The sequence below is a fragment of the Phyllopteryx taeniolatus genome, chromosome 4 (assembly GCF_024500385.1).
Source record: "Phyllopteryx taeniolatus isolate TA_2022b chromosome 4, UOR_Ptae_1.2, whole genome shotgun sequence".
Lineage (NCBI taxonomy): Eukaryota > Metazoa > Chordata > Actinopteri > Syngnathiformes > Syngnathidae > Phyllopteryx > Phyllopteryx taeniolatus.
This window is the reverse complement of record NC_084505.1, coordinates 33,345,978-33,366,594: the sequence shown is the minus strand read 5'-3', so window position 1 is coordinate 33,366,594 and position 20,617 is coordinate 33,345,978. Positions and strand designations below refer to the sequence as shown.

General features: G+C 41.6%; 1 protein-coding gene across 5 annotated transcripts in view; it reads left to right on the top strand.

The window, feature by feature from the left end:
• Nucleotides 1–474: 474 nt before the first annotated feature.
• LOC133477292 (beta-1,3-galactosyltransferase 2-like) overlaps nucleotides 475–20,617 on the top strand; it is a 71,443-nt gene continuing 51,300 nt past the window's right edge. The window contains exons 1-5 of one of the 5 annotated variants that reach the window (XM_061771908.1): nucleotides 475–1,733; nucleotides 4,746–5,771; nucleotides 5,897–6,023; nucleotides 7,045–7,144; nucleotides 9,206–9,351. The gene's annotated coding sequence lies outside the window, so the exon portion shown is untranslated. Of the gene's footprint in view, nucleotides 1,734–4,745; nucleotides 6,024–7,044; nucleotides 7,145–9,205; nucleotides 9,352–20,617 lie in introns of all 5 variants that reach the window. The other 4 variants (XM_061771904.1, XM_061771907.1, XM_061771905.1 and 1 more) reach the window with 4 other exon arrangements.

Here is a 20,617-nt window from a genome sequence, read left to right as displayed (position 1 = left end):
AGCAGGCACAAAGTGGAAGAGACGTTGCTCTGATTGAGAAAAAATGGGAAACAGACAGGACCCAATGTTACCCTTCGGCCTCCTGAACACAAACACACACTCATACATACATACGCAATGCTGTTTACTACAGCAGTAAAAATATCACACATTGATCTACTCTCTGTCATTATGGCTTATCCTAAAAAGACTGTCTTTTGTACGCTGTTATTATGCAAGAATCACTGAGGATTTCTTACTCTTGTACTCTCTACTTGTGGAACCTCCCAAAAAGGTTGTCTTTGTCTTTGGCTTTTTTATTATGTCACCACAGATGGGTACCAGTGATGGCAAAGAGTAATAATCACTGAAGAACAGGAAATGGGATTTATTGTAATTTAAGAAATTCATCTCAGCCTAGTTTTCCTGCCACTATTAACTACTCACTAGCTAGCCGTCCACTGGGTACCCGGCTATGCATTGTTGTATTATTTGAGCTGGTTAATGGGAGCATTTTCACTGATCTTTCAAGACCCACAGAATATTATGTTATGTGACAATATAAGCACCGAACCTAAGAAAAGAAAGGACACTTTCTTCTTTCCCCAGAAAATGAAAAAGTTTGTTTTGAGCTTTTTTCGTTTAGTAATCTGCAGTAGAGCATGGGTTGGTTTCTCCAAAACCAAAAAGCAGAGAAAACGAGCTTTTTGTGAAAAGAAAAATGTCTCGCAGAACAGTGATTTTGATGCTAATATTTTTTACTTTTGTGACGCCTCAAACTATAAACAAAACAGGACTGTGAAAGGGCTTTTGATGGCAAAATGATCATTTATTGACAGATAGGCAGGCAACTAACACGCTGTGAGTGACACCACATGGCTCGAGTTTAATGTCAGTGGCCTTTTTATATGTAACTGTCATCTCTCACGATCGCGATACACACTTTTTACTACCTCCTCTGACACATACTGTTTTTACCACACATTTGCAGCCCATACTCTGTTCAAATTTGAGGTTCCTAAACTTGTCCGACCTCCAACTTGTTGGCATTTATCTCCCTCAACGCCTAATATTTGTCTACCCAAAAGCTGTGGTGATCTATATGCTGCCATCTCCAGGCAACAATTATTCATTACAGTGGTTTGCAAACCTTGAATGTCACAGACAAGCTGGGCAAGACACTCTTCCACGCCTACCCGTTGAAAACTGCACTTGATGAATATATACGTCAGTGGCACTAAACGGTTGGATTCCAGTTGATAAGAATGTTAAAATGCTTTTTACACTAGTATGACCGTTAAGAATGTTAAAATGGTAGTCAGTGTTGCTTTAAATGCACACGCACGAGTGCAGCCAACTGCACTGGAAATTCTCATCATTAATTTTAGGAACATTTCCCCTCCTGTAGTCTGGGCCCCCCTCAGTTAGTCTAGTCTGGTGATTTTGTTTGGCCTCATGGCTAACAACCGTCCTTGTAAATCACAGCGAGACGCCAAGGCAGCGTGAAGAATGATTACTGAGTGAAAAACACCGGGAGGATCTCAGAGTAGAGCCGCTGCTCCTCCACATCGAGAGGAGCCAGATGAGGTGGCTGGGGCATCTGATTCGGATGCCTCCCGGACGCCTCCCTGGTGAGGTGTTCCGGGCACGACCCACTGGGAGGAGGCCCTGGGGACGACCCAGGACACGCTGGAGAGACTACATCCTTCGGCTGGTTGGATGGATGGATGAAAACACCAGTTGAAAATGATGTAGTAAGTTTTCATTTCTACCCAAAATGTCCAAATTTAGTTTGACACTTTGAGTTTAAATCGTCACCGTTGACCTCAAACAGCTTCGACGCCTGCCTGGAGACACTGATCAGATCACATGATGTAAACAAAGCCATCAAGAAAACAGTCAGCACTTAGCCACAGAAGGAATGCCCTGTTGGCTCGGTTCAACATATTTGATTCATTTGTGTTTAATAAGCCAGAAGTTGTGCTGCTCTGCGCTGGCTCAGGAACGCAACCCAACCCTGCCTGATTGCTCCCATGATGCAGGAGTGGTTCTGGCTTGCTCTCACTGCTACGATTTTTAACATTTTCTATTTATTTATTTTTTTAATGTTTAGCCGTCGTTTCACCAGGAAATTCAATTAAAGGTTAATTATATATAATGGCAGTCGGGCATAAGGCAAAATTGCAGAAGGGAAAGTGGGAAACATGCCCAAACAAGTGAAAGGGAAGAAAAGATGTACAAAATACCAGGAGAACTGCATTTTTACTCTGCTTTTTTTCATTTCAAATTGGTCCTACAGTGCTAATTCACTTTATTGCACAGTCAGATTTCCACCCCCGCGGTTTATGTCACTTATTCGCACAACCTCGTTGCCAGGTGAGTTTGTGGCGTGGTAAATTTTGACATACACCACACAGACATCACAGGGAGAGTTGGCAGGAAGAATCAGACACTTAAACAAAATTACAGCGGAACATCCAAAGCACATTTTTGTTGTTAGTTTTGCTTTTGTGTGTTTGTGTGTCTTTTATTTATTTTATTTTTTTTTTAAACGGAACAAATTGTGACATAGGAATGTAGTGTATGTACACAACTCGGCTAATTTTGCTCACTACCATTAGCCGCTAACTAGCCAGGTGCCAACTGACTACCTGGTTCTGTATCACATTTTTTCATCTCATTGTAATGTTGTTAACTGGTGAGTATGTATACTGTATCATTTTGTTTTATTTTACAACAGCTCGATTTAAGGTTGTAACAAGTTATTTTTTTCACCACAGTTCCATCTCCTGGATCAAATGGGGGCACATCCCCACTTGCTCCAAATGTATACTTACTATTGGTACCAGTACTAGTTATTCTTGTGTGCACAACATACATTCCATGCACTTAGAGATAAATCAATTCCTCTTGTTTATTTTCCCTAATATACAATATAAAAAAGTGGCACGTGGCCTTGAGCAATTCGCACGGCTACAAAAAAAAACCTTTAACCTGCGACTCGCACATCTCCAGCTCTCGTACATCATCGCTGCAGCTGGTGGGGAAAAACAGGCCCGTCAACTCGTCGGTCTCTCTGAAGCCCAAAATATATGTCCACATGAACTCTGGGACCATAAGTCAATTGTAGCTGTAACAGGCTTGACAAATACAATATGTGCACTTTGGAGAACATGCAACCAGCTTGAGGGTCAAATTATGTATGGAAAGGCTCGCAAAAAATAGTTTTAACACTAAATGGTCCATTTGTGTGTGTTTTTTTGGCTAGGCTACGCGATTAAGAAATGTTATCTATTAATTTTATTTCACTTAGACGTTTAAAAAAAAAAAAGGTTTTAATGCATTTATTTATTTATTTATTTTTCGCTGCTTCCGTAGTTCAGTGCTGGAACTGTGCAAGCCCTCCAAGGTAGACTTTCCGGGGCTTTGCACCAATGCCTGCTCTAAAGGTTCCGTATTTTCGTCCGCGGTGATTTGGTTTGTCGAGATCATCTTTTGAGAAATTTGCCATTGATAGGGTAAATTGTACTACATGTTTGAGTGGCGTGACGGCCATAAAGCTTCTCCAACTGGTGTTGAACTGCAGTCAGGGACACACACACACAAAAAAAAAAAAACCTATCGGTCAATCGGCAAGCCAAAGTAAGGGGTGGAAAGTACAGATATCTGTTTTCAAATGTAGGAAGCAAAAGTAAAAAGTCTCCTTTAATAAATACATAAATCTTCCATATAGTAACAAAGTATTTGTACTTCATTACTTCTCATTACTTCCCACTAGTGTAAATGACTAAAATAAATGTAAAATCGATCCTAAACACAGGTTACCAATGGTTGCATACAAATAGTCATCAAAAACAACAAACAGCAGATGTCATACGTATAAAATAGATGATTGCGTTGAAAGGGAGAGAATGAAATGTTCTGCATGCGGGACTCACAGAAAGAAGCGGGGAATTTATTTTGCTCTTTTGTTGTAACAGCTGCAGGCGTGCTGAGAGAGAACACTGCGCTAGAAGAGTTACTTATCACGGAAAACACACACACACACACGCACGCGCGCTGTCCTGTTTATACAACAATGGTGTTGACGCGCCAAATCAAATGCAGTGTTAATGTGCATTAGTCACTTGGTTCCAGTGGTTCGATTTTTCAGGTATCTATACTTAGTATTTATTTTTCTGACGACTTTTTACTTTTACTCCTTACATTTGAAAACGGACATCCATGTGTTCTCCTTCTTGTCTTGTCAAAATAGCCTTGTTTTCAACCTGCACAGATAACACGATAAAAAAAAAAAAAAAAAAAAGAGACGTAAATGGAAAGAGGTCAAGTCAACCGTGTTTGAAATCTTGACTGATTGATGACGCAGCAGATTCGGAGAAGCAAGATATTCCCCATCCATGGCCTCATTTAAGAGAATTCTTTGATGTTGTGCAGGCGTTGCGAGCTCGTCAACTGCATGTCGCAATTGCGCAAGATAAGCGCTGATATGTGAACGAAGGCGCTCAAGTTCCGATATAGTCGGGGAGGGGGCGACTCATGCCAGACGCCCAAGTGTGTCACTGGGCCCCGTTTTAGCCCCGCCCCCAAAACAACAGCAAAACTAATTGTGAAAATGAGTTCGATGCTATCGCCACAATTCATTACTACATTAGTTCTCAGGCTTTGGACATTTCTGGCAATTATCTTCAAACATATAATATATTTGGAAACAAAGTCTTTAAGTACAGAGTGAGTACTTTTACTACCTGTGCTCTTGTCAACAGGAGAAAGAAGACGACGCCCCCAAACGACACTTAAACGACAGTGACGACAAACGTACATGCACATTCTGCTCCGTCAACCTCTGCCTCCAGTCAACACATCCTGAAATGTGGTGATGTTGGTTTTGCACTCTTTAAACTTTGAAGTCATCAAGCTTTGCTTCGTTCTTTCAATGCTCGTTTCATTTAAGTTGTCCTACAAGAGTGAAGGATTTGGGCCGAAGCCTGTGTGATATAGACCAATAGGCTTCTTGCCCAAGCTCAAACAGCTGTAATGTTTGCTTTTGGGAGTGATTAGACTACATCTGGGCAAGAACCGTGATTATTAATAGTAGCCAACTGAAGACGAACCCGAAAAGCTGAGGACCAAGGCAGGGGTCTCTTAATTGCTCCATTCTTAACATAATTGTTCTCAATGCGTTAATGGTGATTTTGAATGTCAGTCATCATTTGCAATGGTTAAATTTCACAAATTATTTGTTTATAGTGGAATTGGTAATGTTTTGGGGAAAAGTAGCAGTTTTGTGACGTGTGTGCTGACTCCTCTTTAACATGACCGAATGTGATTTGGTCGATTCTGAATTCAGGCACATCCCATTTAATAGAGAGTGTGCACACTTCTGCAACTATATTATCTCATTTTATTTTTACTTCCTGTCTTTTTTTCTGATGTGCTTGTACCTGTTATACGTCATATTATTTATCTTGGTGTCATTTTTTTTTTTTTTTTTTAATGCCGTATGAGACAAGCCAGGCAATTGAAGATGGGTGTGTTGACTTTTTTTTTTTTTTTTGTGTGATGACAATCATGAAACCAAAAATGTAATTTATGGCGACAGGAGAGAGATTTCTGTACGTTGCTGTCCTTGCTGCTCAGTACAATACAGATAAGTCGCCATCACTGATGGAACGGAACGTATAACACAAAGTCAGCACTATTTCCCCATCAATGTGAAGCGACTCACCTCCCAGGCACATGCAGTCATCTCCCTCTGCACATTTTCCACAGCATCATCATCGAAGTTAATGGTGAGTACACGTTTTGTTTTTTGTTTTTTTACACTTGTGTGACTGTTAAGAAAGTGTTTGTCCTTGCTAATCCCCACCGCTCTGCCCTGTGTTTACCAAGCAGTGCACTTGTTTGCTCATCCCAGATAATCGAGGGTCTCGCCGGACAACAGAACGCACGCAGGTGGGAGCTGTGACGCCACCGGCTCTCTCGGCTGTCCTTCGTGTTTGCTTGATGACACTTTACGATTCCCCCGGTGTTGGAAAGAGGAAGTGGGTCACAAACACTCGTCTTCCCACGGGGGGGTACTCGGAGAACAAAGACGGAAAATAAGAGCGAATACCGACCCGACAATTGGCTGGCTTTTCAGTCACTGTTCATGGAATCAATGGGCGGTCTTACATGACAATAACAATACACACGATCACTGGTCGTGATGTCACTCAGTGTGTTCGGCGGTGGTTGTACAACTGTAGGCGACTGCATCATACTGAGAGCTGGTTCTAATATTTTGGTTAGCCAGATGAGAGTCAAATGAAGCCACAGAGGAAGTTCTCAGCACAGGTAATCCTGGAAGATCCAATTTGATCACTGGGATCTGTTTAAATCCTCTAAAGCAGTGAGGCTCAAGTGTGCTGCTTCCACACACACACACACACACAAGCACACACGCAGGGTGGAAGACCACTCAACTCCTCATCTGGAAATCATCCAAACGATTTATCATCAGCAGACTGTCAAAACCCTGTTTACCATGAGTAAATTAAACATGAAGTCATCTAAATCAGAATGAAGGAGCACAAAAGTTGCTGCAAAGCTACCGACGTGGTTTTATGCTTACGTTCTTTTAACAATTCATTTGCGACCATCTTGTCAAAACGTTTGACAGCCTTAGATGTGCATGCTCTCGTGTACTTGTGATGAACGCACACCGAGACAGATTATAGAGGCTAAAGAATTGAGACGCAATTGCAGTTTTTATATCATTGCCTGGTGACCACCCAATGATTGCTTGAATACAGCCTGAAAAGTCAGCCATTGACTAAATGTAAAACGGCCCAATGATCACATGAATAACGACACGTAAGACCGTTCAGTGAATGTCTGAACGGCGACTGAAGAGCCACCCAAATTGTAAGACCATGTAAGACCACTGAATGAATGACATCAGTAATGACTTACATGAACTGAGTTACTTTTGTAAATGCAATGAATTTACTGCAAAACATAACTGCCAGAAAAGATGACAGTCAGACCTGCGATTGCTCAATAAGCTCCTTTTTGTCCATTTAGGAAGACTGCTGGTTGATTTTGGGGGCACCGTGCCAACTTTGGAAAGACAAAACCGGTGAGAACGCCGCAGAGACCACCCACCTCAGCCTCGTATGAACAGGTACTATTGTTTTAACGGTTTATCATCAATCCAACTTCTACTTCTCTCCACCTACTTCTTCTCATAGATGCATTTACACTTAAGCAGACAAGAGACAGGAAAAGCACTTTAAACATAATGAGGGATACTGTACAATTTAATACACCCTGGTGGCGACTTCTAAAAAGGGTCTGCCTATTTCTCCTTATGTGAGGTTCTATATACACACACACACACAAACAAGTAGTTATCATCTGCCTCATGCAACTGGCACCAATACCACAGATGTCTTTCTTTGTCTCACAGCAAAGTGATAATACAATATCTGATATTAGAGGAACAATGTCTACTTTCTCATCCTCACACGAAGACAAAAGGTCAAATAGTGACTAATTCATCAAAAAGAAGATGCCACTCCCGGGAGAAGTTTAGTGTCCAAGTAAACATTAAACAAACTCTCCTTCATGACTTGATCAGCTCGGTTGGCCACTGATCCAGCACCACTTTCAAGTGACTTTTTTTTCTTCTCAAATTGTGAAAAACAAAACAAAAGCATAGTCTCATTTAAACGAGATACTAGAAATTCACTAGAAGGTCTGAATAGAAGTCAGAATCATGGCGGAGTTCAGTTCACACATGCTTACTCATCTTGTGTCTGTCATGGTCTGTGTTTTGGTTTGGGTTGTGTTTAGTTTTGTTCCATGTTTTCCTATGTTCCATGTTTGTCGTGTGCTCATTAGGTTGTTGTGTCCACCTGTTCTCGTCTACTTTGTGTCGAACAATAAGCTCTCTCCAGCCACTCGTGTCTTCAGTTCTTGTCGGTTCATTGTCGTTGTCACATGTCTTTGCCATGTCATAGTCGCCAGTTGTTTTTATCATTGTGATTAAATATTATTATTTTGAGATTCCCGCACTCCTGCCTTGCCTCCCTGCTTCCCTGCAATTGGGTCCACCATGTTCTTGCCTTGCGTTCCTCGCCTTCGCCCTAACCACGTACGTGACAGTGTCTGGCATTGCTGGAGTAACTGTAATTACAGTCTGACACACGAAATTCAGTGGGTTCGTTTGCGTCCCGCAAAAAAAAAAAAAAAAACATTCCCGCTGCATAAAGAAGCACACTGGAGGGAAAAGTGAAGTCACTTTCCAAAAGTCTGAAGAAGCACTTAAGCCCGACCGAGTAAACATGCAAGTGTCGCCACGACGATCAGAAGCAACAGAGGTCTCCTGCAGGGCAAATTGTCTCAAATAGGAATTTCATTTGAAACATTGCATCAGTTTGGATCAAGGCAGGGATTTTTGTATTTATGTTTTTTCTAGTGTGTGTGTGTTTATGTGTCAGTGCACGTGAGTGAGTGTAAGTGCGCATGCGTGAGTTTTTGTGTGTGTGGCGTGTCTGAGTGACGGGGACACTTGTCTTCCCGGCTTCCTTCGGTGGGATCGTGGGAAGATGCTCCTGGCTGAAAAGCAAAACAAACAGATCAATAAAGTAGAGACGCAAAGTAAAAATAATTCCACATACAAGTGGTGATCCCCCCCATCTAACCATACCCCCACCCCCCACCCCCCACCCCTGCCTTTCCTGTCACTATGAGCTATTTTTAGCAACAGTTTAAAACCCTTCTTTCCTCAATGTGGGCCTGCATTGAGTTGTGTGTGAAATAACACCGCTCCCAGGGGTCTCTCAATATGTGGGAATGCTATATTTTCTCAGCGCTAACAACAGTATAGCCATTAAACTTCCATTCATCCATTCCATTTTCTATAGCGTTTATCGTCATTGGGGTCACAGGAGAGCTGGAGCCTAATTCAACGGTGTGGGGGGGGGGGAGTTAAAATTCTACAAACTGAGGCCGTGTGAGGTACACTGATGCCATCGCATGATGGCGGTGGTCACTATTGTGAAGAGTTGAGTTCATTGGCAACATACAGTGCTCGTATCTTGAAAAACTCCTCAATCAGGTCACTCGTATCTCAAGGCACCACTTTACCTGGATTTATTGAGGTCTCGCGTGGTGGTAGTAAGTGGCAAAGTCAATGGAAATTTGAATTGAAAGCGATTAATGAAGCATTTTTGTATTTCAGCCAGGAGGAGAAGGCGGTGGAGAGGATGTGGCCGCCGCTCGAGTGGGGAAAGCGTGGGTGTCGAGGTTTGAGGCGATTGAGAAGGCCTGGCAAGTCACTCGGCAGAAGGGAGAAGACCGAAGAGGGAAGATGACGTCCATTCTGAAGTAAGGATAAGGAAAGTGAGAGAAGGGGGAAAAAGTGGCTTTTGTAGCCCCAAGTGGAAACACCGAGCTCGTGCGTGAACCTTGTTTGTGTGTTATTATAATGAACAGTTCAGTCTTGATCCAAACTTACCAAACCCAAAGATAGACCACGATAACAATCTTTCTCGTGCTCTGTCTCGCTCTCTCTCTCTCTGTCACACACACACACACACGCACACACACACACACGGCCAAAACGCCTCCTCAACCACATGCTGGGCCCACATGTGGCCAAAATTCCCAAATTCAAATCATCAAATATCTCTTTCTCACACACACACACACACACACACACACACGCACACACACACACGAGCGAGAATGAGGGGATTTCCATCTTGATGCTTCGCAGCTGCGAGTCGGCAGCCGGCACGCCACCTACCTGACGCCGCTTACTGATGACCAGAGGTCAGCTGTAACGCGTTACATTTATGTTTACTTACGTTACTTTTTGATGAACTTGTACTCCACATAGCAGTTTCAAGGCAACATATATATATTTTTTACTCATATTTTATTTATTTTTTTTTTTTAATCACCCCTTGTTGAGGCTTCTCTTTCCTTTGGACTCGCTGAATAAGAGTTGAGTAATCGAAAGAAAAAGCAAAAGACACACCCAAGGTTTCCTTTTTCATGACCGGTGTAAATCTGGCGTCGTGGGCATCGTAAATCTGTGCAGAGGCGGGTTAGACTGAGTTTCGGTGTTTTTGCAGATAAGCCGGCGTATAAGACGGAGGTTTACGCCACTGTGTGCGTGATCGCAGCCGATTTTAATCTTGTCCAATCATACCGGCTCCTCTCATTCCCTTTAAATGTCGCACATGACAGTCTCGCATGGAAACATCTCTGTGCGGAAGAGGACAATGTGTAATCGCAGCGATCCGTGCATGACTGGAGCTTTGTCACTGTTCTTGGCCGGCATGGCAACAGACAATGAGAGCGGGTACCCTTATTAGATATACTGTAGAACGAGCTGGTGATATCCGCTGGCGATTTAAACATGTCCACGGATTTCATTTATCAATCTGTCCCCATCTCCAATCATTCCTACAGTTGTGCCGGCCAGTGGGATGATTTAAAAAAATATAATAATGATAATAATAATAACGTGTTCAATGAACTGATGTCTACAATGATAACAGAGGTTGCTGTTCACATTTTATGAATGGAATACATCTGACATCCACCACATGTTCTTGGAGCTCGTTATCTATGTCTGCCTGTGCCCCTATCAAATTCACCAAAATTGCGTCAGACCAGCGGGCTACCTCCTGCGCCGGACTTGGGCGTGGTCACGGCAGGCGTAAGTTCAAATTGACTTTCTGCCACCAAATTGTCAAAAGGACACACCCTCACTGCGCCAGAACGCCCAGTTGGCGTAGACCGGTCTGCCAAATTGATAAACATGGACAGCGAGCCTTGCACTTGCACGAAAATCAGGATATGCAAGCTTTTGTGCCATCTACAAAAATGGAGGCACAGAGTTAAAACTTTGAGGTCTTGCTGGACGCTGGTTCCAATTCCCAGGTTTTGCCTGACTTCATTTTCGGTGAATTCCAAATTGTAAACTAAAGATGGTAGCAACGAAAGGTAATGGAAATCTTTATTGAAGGTGGTTCTCGCAAAGTATGCTGAAATCTCAGAACTCTGAATGTTTGTCTGACTTTGGTCAGGAAGACCTTGTGAATATTAGACTTTAGATACTCCTACGTTTCAGGAACAGATGAGGACATCTGGGAAGTGAACCAAGAAGATTCATTGTAAGATTCCTGTCATTAGTATACACAGACAGCATGTCCAGCGTCGTGCTTTTGCCATGGAAGCAAAGCGGTGGCTGACAAACGAGCAGAGCTGCGGTGTGCACTGGGCAGCCTCTAAATGTCAATTCATACTGAAAGTGAGTGGCCAACCAGAGAAACGCAAAGCCAAAAGCGCCCACTCTCCTCAGGATCGAGGATACGGAATATTTCCGTCCGTTTAGCCTGTGCGTTTAACCGTCACTTGCGGCGTTCAAAGTGGTTATTAAGTGATGTTGTCTTTGGCCGGTGGTAGTTGAACAGTAAAGTCTGTGGAAGTCATCAGCAGGCTGCAGCTGACTGAGCCTCCCTTTGTTGATAGTGGCTGAAGTAAAAGATGGAGCCAATAGAAGAGAACTGACGCAAGAATGACTGTGTTTGAGAGAGAGAGGACACACTTTTTTTTTTTTACTATTCTTTGACCTCAGTAACATTTTGGTTGATTTTAGTATACTGGTAAATGACAGGAAGAAGTGTTGTAGTTACAGATTTTTGAAGGATGAAAGTAAAGACAAACATGGGCAGTCAGTCAGAAAAGTTCCAGGACTGGTCCCAACTCTCGCCTCTTCTCACGCACTGAACCAAGCAAACGCTTGTTTTCTTTCCGGAAAACCAAACTTTTTACAGCCTAAAAATGTTATTTTGAACATTGGACTAATGTTTAGCAAGTCAAATGTTTACATGTACTAAAGCTAAGCATTAAAAAAAAGAATTACACATTGAGTATAACCAAACCATATAACTTTGTCTGACGAAAGTCTGGTAACTTAATGCTAACAGACATTGCAAAGTACAAATGATGGGCTAATGAACCTAGCATAAATGTTGCAGTGTTACAACCCCTTACAAATATTCCAACACAAAAGGTGCAGCAACACGTAGACAGACAATATAAAAATATTTAAAGGAATACATTCTTTATCCTCTGGATAAAACGACGATAATTTTACTGCAGCTTATTGAGCAGTTGTGACCGTCTTCTTCGTGTATATTACGTATTAATGTTTTATACTGCCACCTGATGGCCAAGGTGCGCACATTAGAAGGAGCCACACAATGAATTCATAAAATCATGATCGCCCAAACTGTTAAATTCTTTACATTCTATTTAATTTCGTTAATAATGTCATGTTTTTATAAAGAACCATACTGTAGAGTGCTATTTTGAGGGGGAAATTAATTTCATCCATTTTAGAATTAAGTTGTAACAACAAATTGTGGAAACTTTATTAGTCTACTGAATTAGTGTGATGGTGAAAGTTTCACCCTGAAATTGATTATTTTAATTTGTTCTGGAATATGAATAAATCAGTGTCTCAATGGCTTGGGTTTGACTGGTTTCCCCTATCAATTCATCATTAAAAAAAAACATGAAAACAGACAGCATCCAGGACAACATAATAGGGGGAAGTTCTGTAACACTTATCCCTCCTTGTTATGAAGCCAGGACATGAATCACTCGGATGTCAAAGTGAGGTCACGAATAGAAAAACATATTTCTGTTCTGTTGGCGACTGGGAAATTAAATCAAGTTACAACGAGAAATAAAACACTGGTGGCTTTGTTACTGTAATCCTCCAGGATATAGAAGCATATTCATAAATACATTATATTACGGCGGCATGGTGGATGACTGCTTAACACATCCGCTGCACAGTTCAGTGGTCGTAGGTTTGAATCTGGGTTCCTTTGTATCGAGTTTACATATTCCCCCCCATGGTATTTTGGGGGTCCTCAGGGTACTCCGGTTTGTTTATGTGTGCCCAGTGATTGGCTGGCAACCAGTTTCAGGGTGTATCCTGCCTGTTTAGCTTAATGCTAAACACAAAACGCCAAGACAGGCTAACGAATAGCATAAGCGTCGCAGTGTTGTTACCCTGTAAGTATTTGAACACAAATGGTGGAGCAATGCATGTAGACAGACAGCATTGTTCAACGACAAATTTATTGTCAAAGATATTTTAGCTAATTTAGGACAATTTTGATGTGCTGAATCCATATATTACATTGGTTCTGCTCAATCAGGTCAACGTTTTGAAGCATGGCCACATTTATTTTAAATATTTTTGTTTACATGTACAGGTATTTTTGCTTTATATCAGGGGTTATCAACCTGGGTCAGTAGAAAAAATATAGACGACTTTAAAAAAAAAAATTTAACCCAGTGTAATGTAACAACACTCACAGGCATATAATATTTATCCTCTGTAAAAAATATTCGTGCAGTTGTGAAACCTTTCTTCATGTGTTTCCCTATTTCTGTATCATAGTGCCCCCAGGTGGCCAAGGTGTGCACACCAGAAGGGGCAACACAATTTCCATTGAATTGAAGCAAAAAAAATGTATTTCTTCTGTATGTTTTTATAAAGTACAATATTATAGAATGTTATTCATCTTTTAAAGATAATGAATTACGAGCATGGTCAAGGAATGAATTAAATTAATATCTCAGGGCACCGCTATATTATTATTATGATGTTTATGTTCGATCTTGATGATGCACATCACTTTGTGTCAGGGGCGATTGTTTGTTAAAGCGCTCTATAAATAAAGTTGAATAATTGACTTTAAACAGCCACGCTTACATAAAGCAAAAAAAAATAAAAAATCAAAGCAAAATGCTCTCGACACCACTGAGCAAATTGTTGTTATTACTGTGTAACAGGAGCCCTGTTTGACTTTCTCTCAACATGGTCATGTTGCAATTTTGCGTATTGTTGTTTCAGCAGTGCTGCAGATGAGATGAGGAGTTGTTTTACAGACTTGGAAGGTTAACTGTAGGTCAGATTGATGGTTCTAATGGTTTGTTCTCTTACATCAAAATTGACAGAAAGGGGGTTCTTTTCACATAGGCAATTAAATGAACTTCACATTTAAGACAATCGTAAAGTGAAGGGGCACACTGTTGATGGATGTTGCAATGTGTGTGTTTGTGTTTGTTCCCGCACATTCTGAGCGGCGGATGAGCCGTGACAGGATCCACAGCAAAGTAACTGTAACAATATTAACAAGCAGCGACTGACGAGAATTCAACCTCTATGTATATATTTTCATTCACTTTGGACCTTTTCCCCTCCAATATGTACCACAAATTGGTTTTGCATATTTAATATTAATTGTAGATTTCTTTTTATTGATTGTTTTATTTTATTAGGTAAAATAATTTGTATAATATGCCAAGTGTTGACATTTGTTTTATGAGCAATAAAGAAAAAGTTAAGAAATGCATCCATCATATACTATAGATTTCATAACATATTTATTTTGAAAAGTTTAACACACAATGCACTACTGCAACTTAACATTAGCTGTGTTTGTATTTAATCATTATTTCCTAAATTCAGTAATGAATATTATTTTACAAACATACTAATATGGTATTAGTCATTGTTTTGATAGATAAAAATCAATTCGAAAATGCTTAATTGCAAGAAATACTTAACTTACGACCTTCAATTAAACATTGTAGAAAATGGAAAGATGGAAGAAATAAAAAAAATTTGTATTGTAGATTCATTTTCACGCAAAACACAACCACAACTTAGTTGTCTATATTTGTCATAGTTACTTTAAAAAAATATATATATTTATTTTATAAAATAAAATACATCAGGTGGCACGGTGGCCGACTGGTTAGAGCGTCAGCCTCACAGTTCTGAGGTGCGGGGTTCAATCCCCGTCCCCGCCTGTGTGGAGTTTGCATGTTCTCCCCGTGCCTGCGTGGGTTTTCTCCGGGCACTCCGGTTTCCTCCCACATCCCAAAAACATGCATTAATTGGAGACATTAATTGGAGACTCTAAATTGCCCGTAGGCATGACTGTGAGTGCGAATGGTTGTTAGTTTCTATGTTCCCTGCGATTGGCTGGCAACCAGTTCAGGGTGTACCCCGCCTCCTGCCCGATGACAGCTGGGATAGGCTCCAGCACGCCCGCGACCCGAGTGAGGAGAAGCGGCTCAGAAAATGGATGGATGGAAAATACATCATATTAGTTCAGTAACACACTATGGTATTACTAATTGTTTTATAACTAAAATAGTAAATCAGGAAAAAATAATTTGAATACTAATTAGTGAAGGAATGACTGGATAAGTGAATACACATTTTTAAGTCAACTGATTCCATATTTTTAATTGAGATAGCCATTTAATTTTGTTTTGACGTAAACAATTAAATGTTATTTTTACCGTGTTATACTTTTTTGTTGTTAGTCACAACTTTGCAACACATTTGTTTCTATAATCCATAACAATGTCAGGCGAGAATCTCACATTCAACCAACTGCTCAACATTCCATCTACATCTACTGATTTTGAAAAATCAATCATTTCATCTTTGTATGGGCTCTCTACTCGTTCCGACTTCAAATAATGCTCAAGTGCTAGCGAGTGATAGCGTCCATGTCGCACGACAAATGTGCTATATTGTCCATGTACGCCCCCCCCGCAACCCAGCGGGGTCAAGGTGGCAGAAATGTTGGCTTTGAAGTGGGTGGGCCCAGGGTTGGGGTCCTGTCAGGAAAAAAAATTAGTGCTGTTGAGGGGGTCGCTGGGGAGAAGGAGGAGGCTGTCCGTCACGCTGCCGGCGTGACTCAAACTGTCAAGGTCAGGTGACTTTGTGACCCCGCCGCCTAGACTTCACAGGGCGACCGAGACGAGACTAAACTGGGAACCCAGCCGCAGCGTTACGACCACTTCCGCAATACAGCGGCGCCTGTGTTCTGTGACCGCGCTCGTCCGCCAAGCTTTGCCTTAGGAAAATCTGATTAGCTCAATGCTAACAAACAATGCAAAATGCTGTTGACATGCTAACGGCTAGCATAGATAGTTGCGATTTTAGGCCAAGGACCTCCTGATTAATGTCATTTTCAAAGAGTTTCGATTTCAACCAGAAGCTATGTGTGTTTGGAGAAATGACTCTCCTTCGTAAGAGAACACTCCTACGTAGCGAGTCAGGGGGGCATGCAGCGGCCACGGTTGTGTTCAAACCTGATGAGGTACGACGTGGAGGGTTGCCAGAGTGTTTTAACAGCCTTCATTCAGCCTGTCACTCAGCACTCTAACTGCACGTATTTTAACCCGAGCAAAGACGCCGAATAATGAGAAAAACAGTCGCCGCAGGAGCTCCTCCGCTCGCATGAACCGTTCACTTCACTCATGTGTGTGAGAAACGTTTCAGAGTGCACGTTGACAGAGGTTTGAAAGTAGAACGAAAAAAATAAATAAAGCACCTCGAGTTATCATAGCCAAACAATTTTGTTCTCTACCAAGTGCTTTTTCAATACTGACCACTTCACACGGCATTGCTGTTTGCCATTGTGTGTCCTTATTTTCCCCTACTGATTGGATTGTTTCTTGATGTTCTGTAGATTTCTACTTTGCAAACAAAAAAACAAAAAAAAACAACATATGAGTAATAAATAAATATATAGATCAGGTATAATCAAAACCTTGATGATGATGAAGCTTGGCTATGTTGGCCTGACCGTTGTGATTCCCTTAGATGGAGCCATTATTTTTTTTAATACCGGGAGTATGTTGTATACAAATAGCTTCCAGTAGCTTGTCTAAATTTGCAGTGCGACAGCCCAGCAACTCTTGCATCTGCCGGGGTGCGCTGGTCTATGAGATTACCAATTAAAATAAAATTATTAGATAACCATTTTTTCATCCAAAAAGACGATTGATTGTTAATTTTCCCTATAATCAACCGAGGAAATATACAACATAAGCATTTTAGCCCAAACAAGCCTAAGCAGACCTATGCCACCTGTTGGTTTGGAGGTTTACTACCTGACTGAATGAGTGGATGTGTTTGTGTGTGCGAGTGTGAGCTTTTGTCCTATTTTGTGTGATCCTGAGTGGCAGCATAGCTGACCTTATGTTCCTGGTCTCCCAGGGCAAAACCATTGTGCGCTCGCACCTGCTGACCGACTCGATATTAAACATTTCATCACAGCCAGTCAGGTCAATACAGGCAGGACAGAATGCTTTTGTGTTTGAGCAGGGAAAAGTCACATATTTGTTTAAGAGCCTCTTGAGGATTTTCTACACTAAGGGAAGTGGTTGTCAGTCAACAAGCTCAAAGTAGCAAGCGCCAAAGAGGGCCAGATGGAAAATGGAAATGCCCTCTCGGAATCGCTCTTTATTGTTATTCTTCCGATGAATTAATCACCCTTTGGAAGCCAAAACGTGCCTGAAAAATCAGCGAGCGCATGTATCCTTTTGGAAATGTATGTATCGAAGGGGTCCCCAACATGACCCCCATAAACTCATTTAGTAGCACGCCCTAGAAAGTAAAACACCTTCGAATCTCTAAACCACCATGGGCAAGACTGTCAAAAGATATCAGGGACAAGAATGTAGACTGACAACGCTTGAATGGGTTATAAAACTATCAGCAAAGGGCTTGTTGAGAAGGTGACAACTGTCAGTGCCACTATTTCAAAGTGGAAGACAGACAAAATGATCATCAGTTGCCTTCAATCCAGAGCTCCGCGTGAGATCTTACCTTGTGGAGTGAGGATATCACGAGAAAGGTGAAAGAGCAGCCTCTAAGTACACAACAGGAACTTCTTCATGATCATTTCAGCGGTAGCCTGTTGCTTTAAATATTGTCACCGTGAAGGATTATGACTAACAAATATCTCCTTTCCCTTTGTAAAGTTTGGTCAGGAGTAACCTAATGCTAAAGGTGGGTTAAAGATTGCATCGAGGCACCTTCGGCATTTTTTAGAATTCAAACTTTTCCTCCAAGTACTTCCGCGTCATCTCGCTCGGAAAGGAAAGGAAACTTCTGAATCCGAAAAAGGCCCTCTATGTGCGCTATGATTAACTTGAGGTGTAGCCTGCCTTTCGCCTGAAGGCACTTGGGATAAGATCCAGCTCCTTGCAACCCTGAACAGGATAAGATAGAAAATAGATGGAAAGAAAGAAAGTTTTCTTTCCTCAGCAAGAACACTGAAGATGGATCGCAGATGGGTTGTCCAGCTTGACAAAGACCCCAAAACAGACCACCAGGGCAACAAAGTACTGGCTCAAGAAGTATAATAAGGTCATGCAGCCAGTCTCCAGACCTCAACCCAATATAAAGCCTGTGAAGGGATGTGCAAGGCGTCTGTGTCAACTTTGTTTGAGCTGTCGTTATATCAGCTTTTGATAAAATGTGCTTTATTTACATTTCCTGAGAGAGACAAGCTGTCATTCAGTAGGCCAGTTTGCTATACAGTCAATGACGGGAGGGGGATAAGGCCATCGGTAGGCTTGCCACACATTTCTTGATGACAATCAGAGAGGAGGGAAGAGACAAAAAGATGTGTGTAGTAACGATGCTGGAAAAATGGGCCCACAATCTTCCGGAGCGGAGAGGGAGAAGAAGTAATTAAAGACGACAAGGGGGGCTGGCATGACTTACTGAAAATAGCCAAACACGCTGGTGCTTTAAAGTAGCTCTGGAGAGGCCCTGACTGGGGGTCAGAGGTGGCGTGTTGAAAGGTAAAAGGTCAAGGGGAATAAGCCCCGCGGCGTTTGGAGTTTAAGGTTGTTCTGAGAGGAACAATTTATAGTTGTTTAAAAAAAAAAAAAAGGAAGTTAAAGATGGATATCATTAGAACACTTAACAGTGGTTAACTTATTTGTACACTAGTGTGGCAGTTAAGAATTGGGGTTATTTCACTGTTCATGCTTTTGAATTCCTGCCTCATAGATTGGGTCCACGCTCCGACCACAGGTCAGTATTATTTTTTTTTCTCCAACTTAAAAGCTACGTATATTCCTTTTAGCCTGCAATATTGCAAAATCTATGATTTATGAGCTGGATTTCTCAGTGTAATAGTTTTAGGATATACAGTTATTATGCATTATCACCATCATAGCATCAAGAGGACTTATAGATAAGGTTAAACTGACCTTGCTAAATCCCCATCCATCCATTTTGTGTACCGCTTATCCTCACTAGGGTCATGGGCTTGCTGGCGCCTATCTCAGCTAACTCTGGGCGAGAGGCGGGGTGTACCCTTAACTAGTCACCAGCCAATTGCACGGCACATAAAGACAAACAGTCATTCACGCTCACATTCGCACCTATGGGCAATTTAGAGTCCTCAATTAACCTACCATCCATGCTATCACCTAGTTGCTCGTTAAAGTTTTACATAACGAACGTAGACATTGATCGTAAAAGTGAGGAGTCATATCTTTTAATCTGTTTAGTTAAAGAAACCTTCATAGAAGATATGTTTTATAGCTAGCAAGCTAGATAACTTGATGGGCTAACATGTTAGCATTATACGGTCTCTCGATAGTGTGGATTTTCAGCTATTGGAGGTTGGTCAGGAACATATATCCTCCAATCTCGTACTGTAGTTCCACATGCATGACTGCGCCTTTCCCATGATGCGAGCACACGGCTGACAGCCTGTTGCAAGTATTAGGTGTGTTATGCTTTGCAGAGAGGGCCCGCGAAAGTTGTTAATCCTGCTCTCTGCTGTCATGCCACCTCTAATCACAACGTCGCCCTACCCTCGCCCTCGGGGCCTGGAGGTGAGCCAAAGAATAGCAAAGCTCAAGAATCTCCCCTTCCCTTTGGCGTGACACTCTTTCTAGCCACTTTTTCCTCATGTGTGAAAATATTAGTAGCACACCGGAAGAAAATATGGAGTCAGTGCCCCCCAATTTGCTGGCATTTTCTTTTATTTACGGCGGTCCGAGACTTCAGGTTCTTGCCTCAGAGAGCATGGAGGTCATTAAGGGTCTTGGGTAAGAAGGGACATTTGGCTTTCAGCTGCCAATTAAAGCTAATTCAAGTAAACCTTGGATCATATTTCAAAGCGTAAAAAACGGACTTTGTCTGCATTTGTTGGGTTTTCCTAAGAAGAAACTGAGACAAAACGACTAATACTCTGATCTGAGTTGATCCCAGTATTCATTGTTAATGACACAAACACTCGAAGTGGATTAGTGTAAACCTTTCATACAATTTTTCTTGGTAGTACTGAAGCTTTTTAGCCAACAACTACATACAATTCTTGAGCTTGACTTTGACTCCAAGTTATAGACAATTTCAATTTGAATTTAACCAGAAGGTGGTTCATAAATTATGGGCTACAATTGGGGATAGCAGTGTTATATTTATGTATTTGTCCATCTATTATCATTAACATTTTTGGGGGGATTTTTTAAATAAGAGGACCACAGACTTCAGTCAGTCCCAGTTGATATCAGTCTAAAGGCCATTCGGGGTTAACTTGCAGAGACAAGCAAGCAGTCAAACACATCCACGTCTGCAGGCCATTTTGAGCCGCAATTAAGATCAGCGGAGTGGTTTTAAGTGGTTCCTGCAGGAAAGCCACACAGGAATGAAGTGGCCAACTTTAGTCACCTTTTCACTAAATGGTGTTTTGTTTACCACAGTCTGGTTTGGCTTGGTAAACCG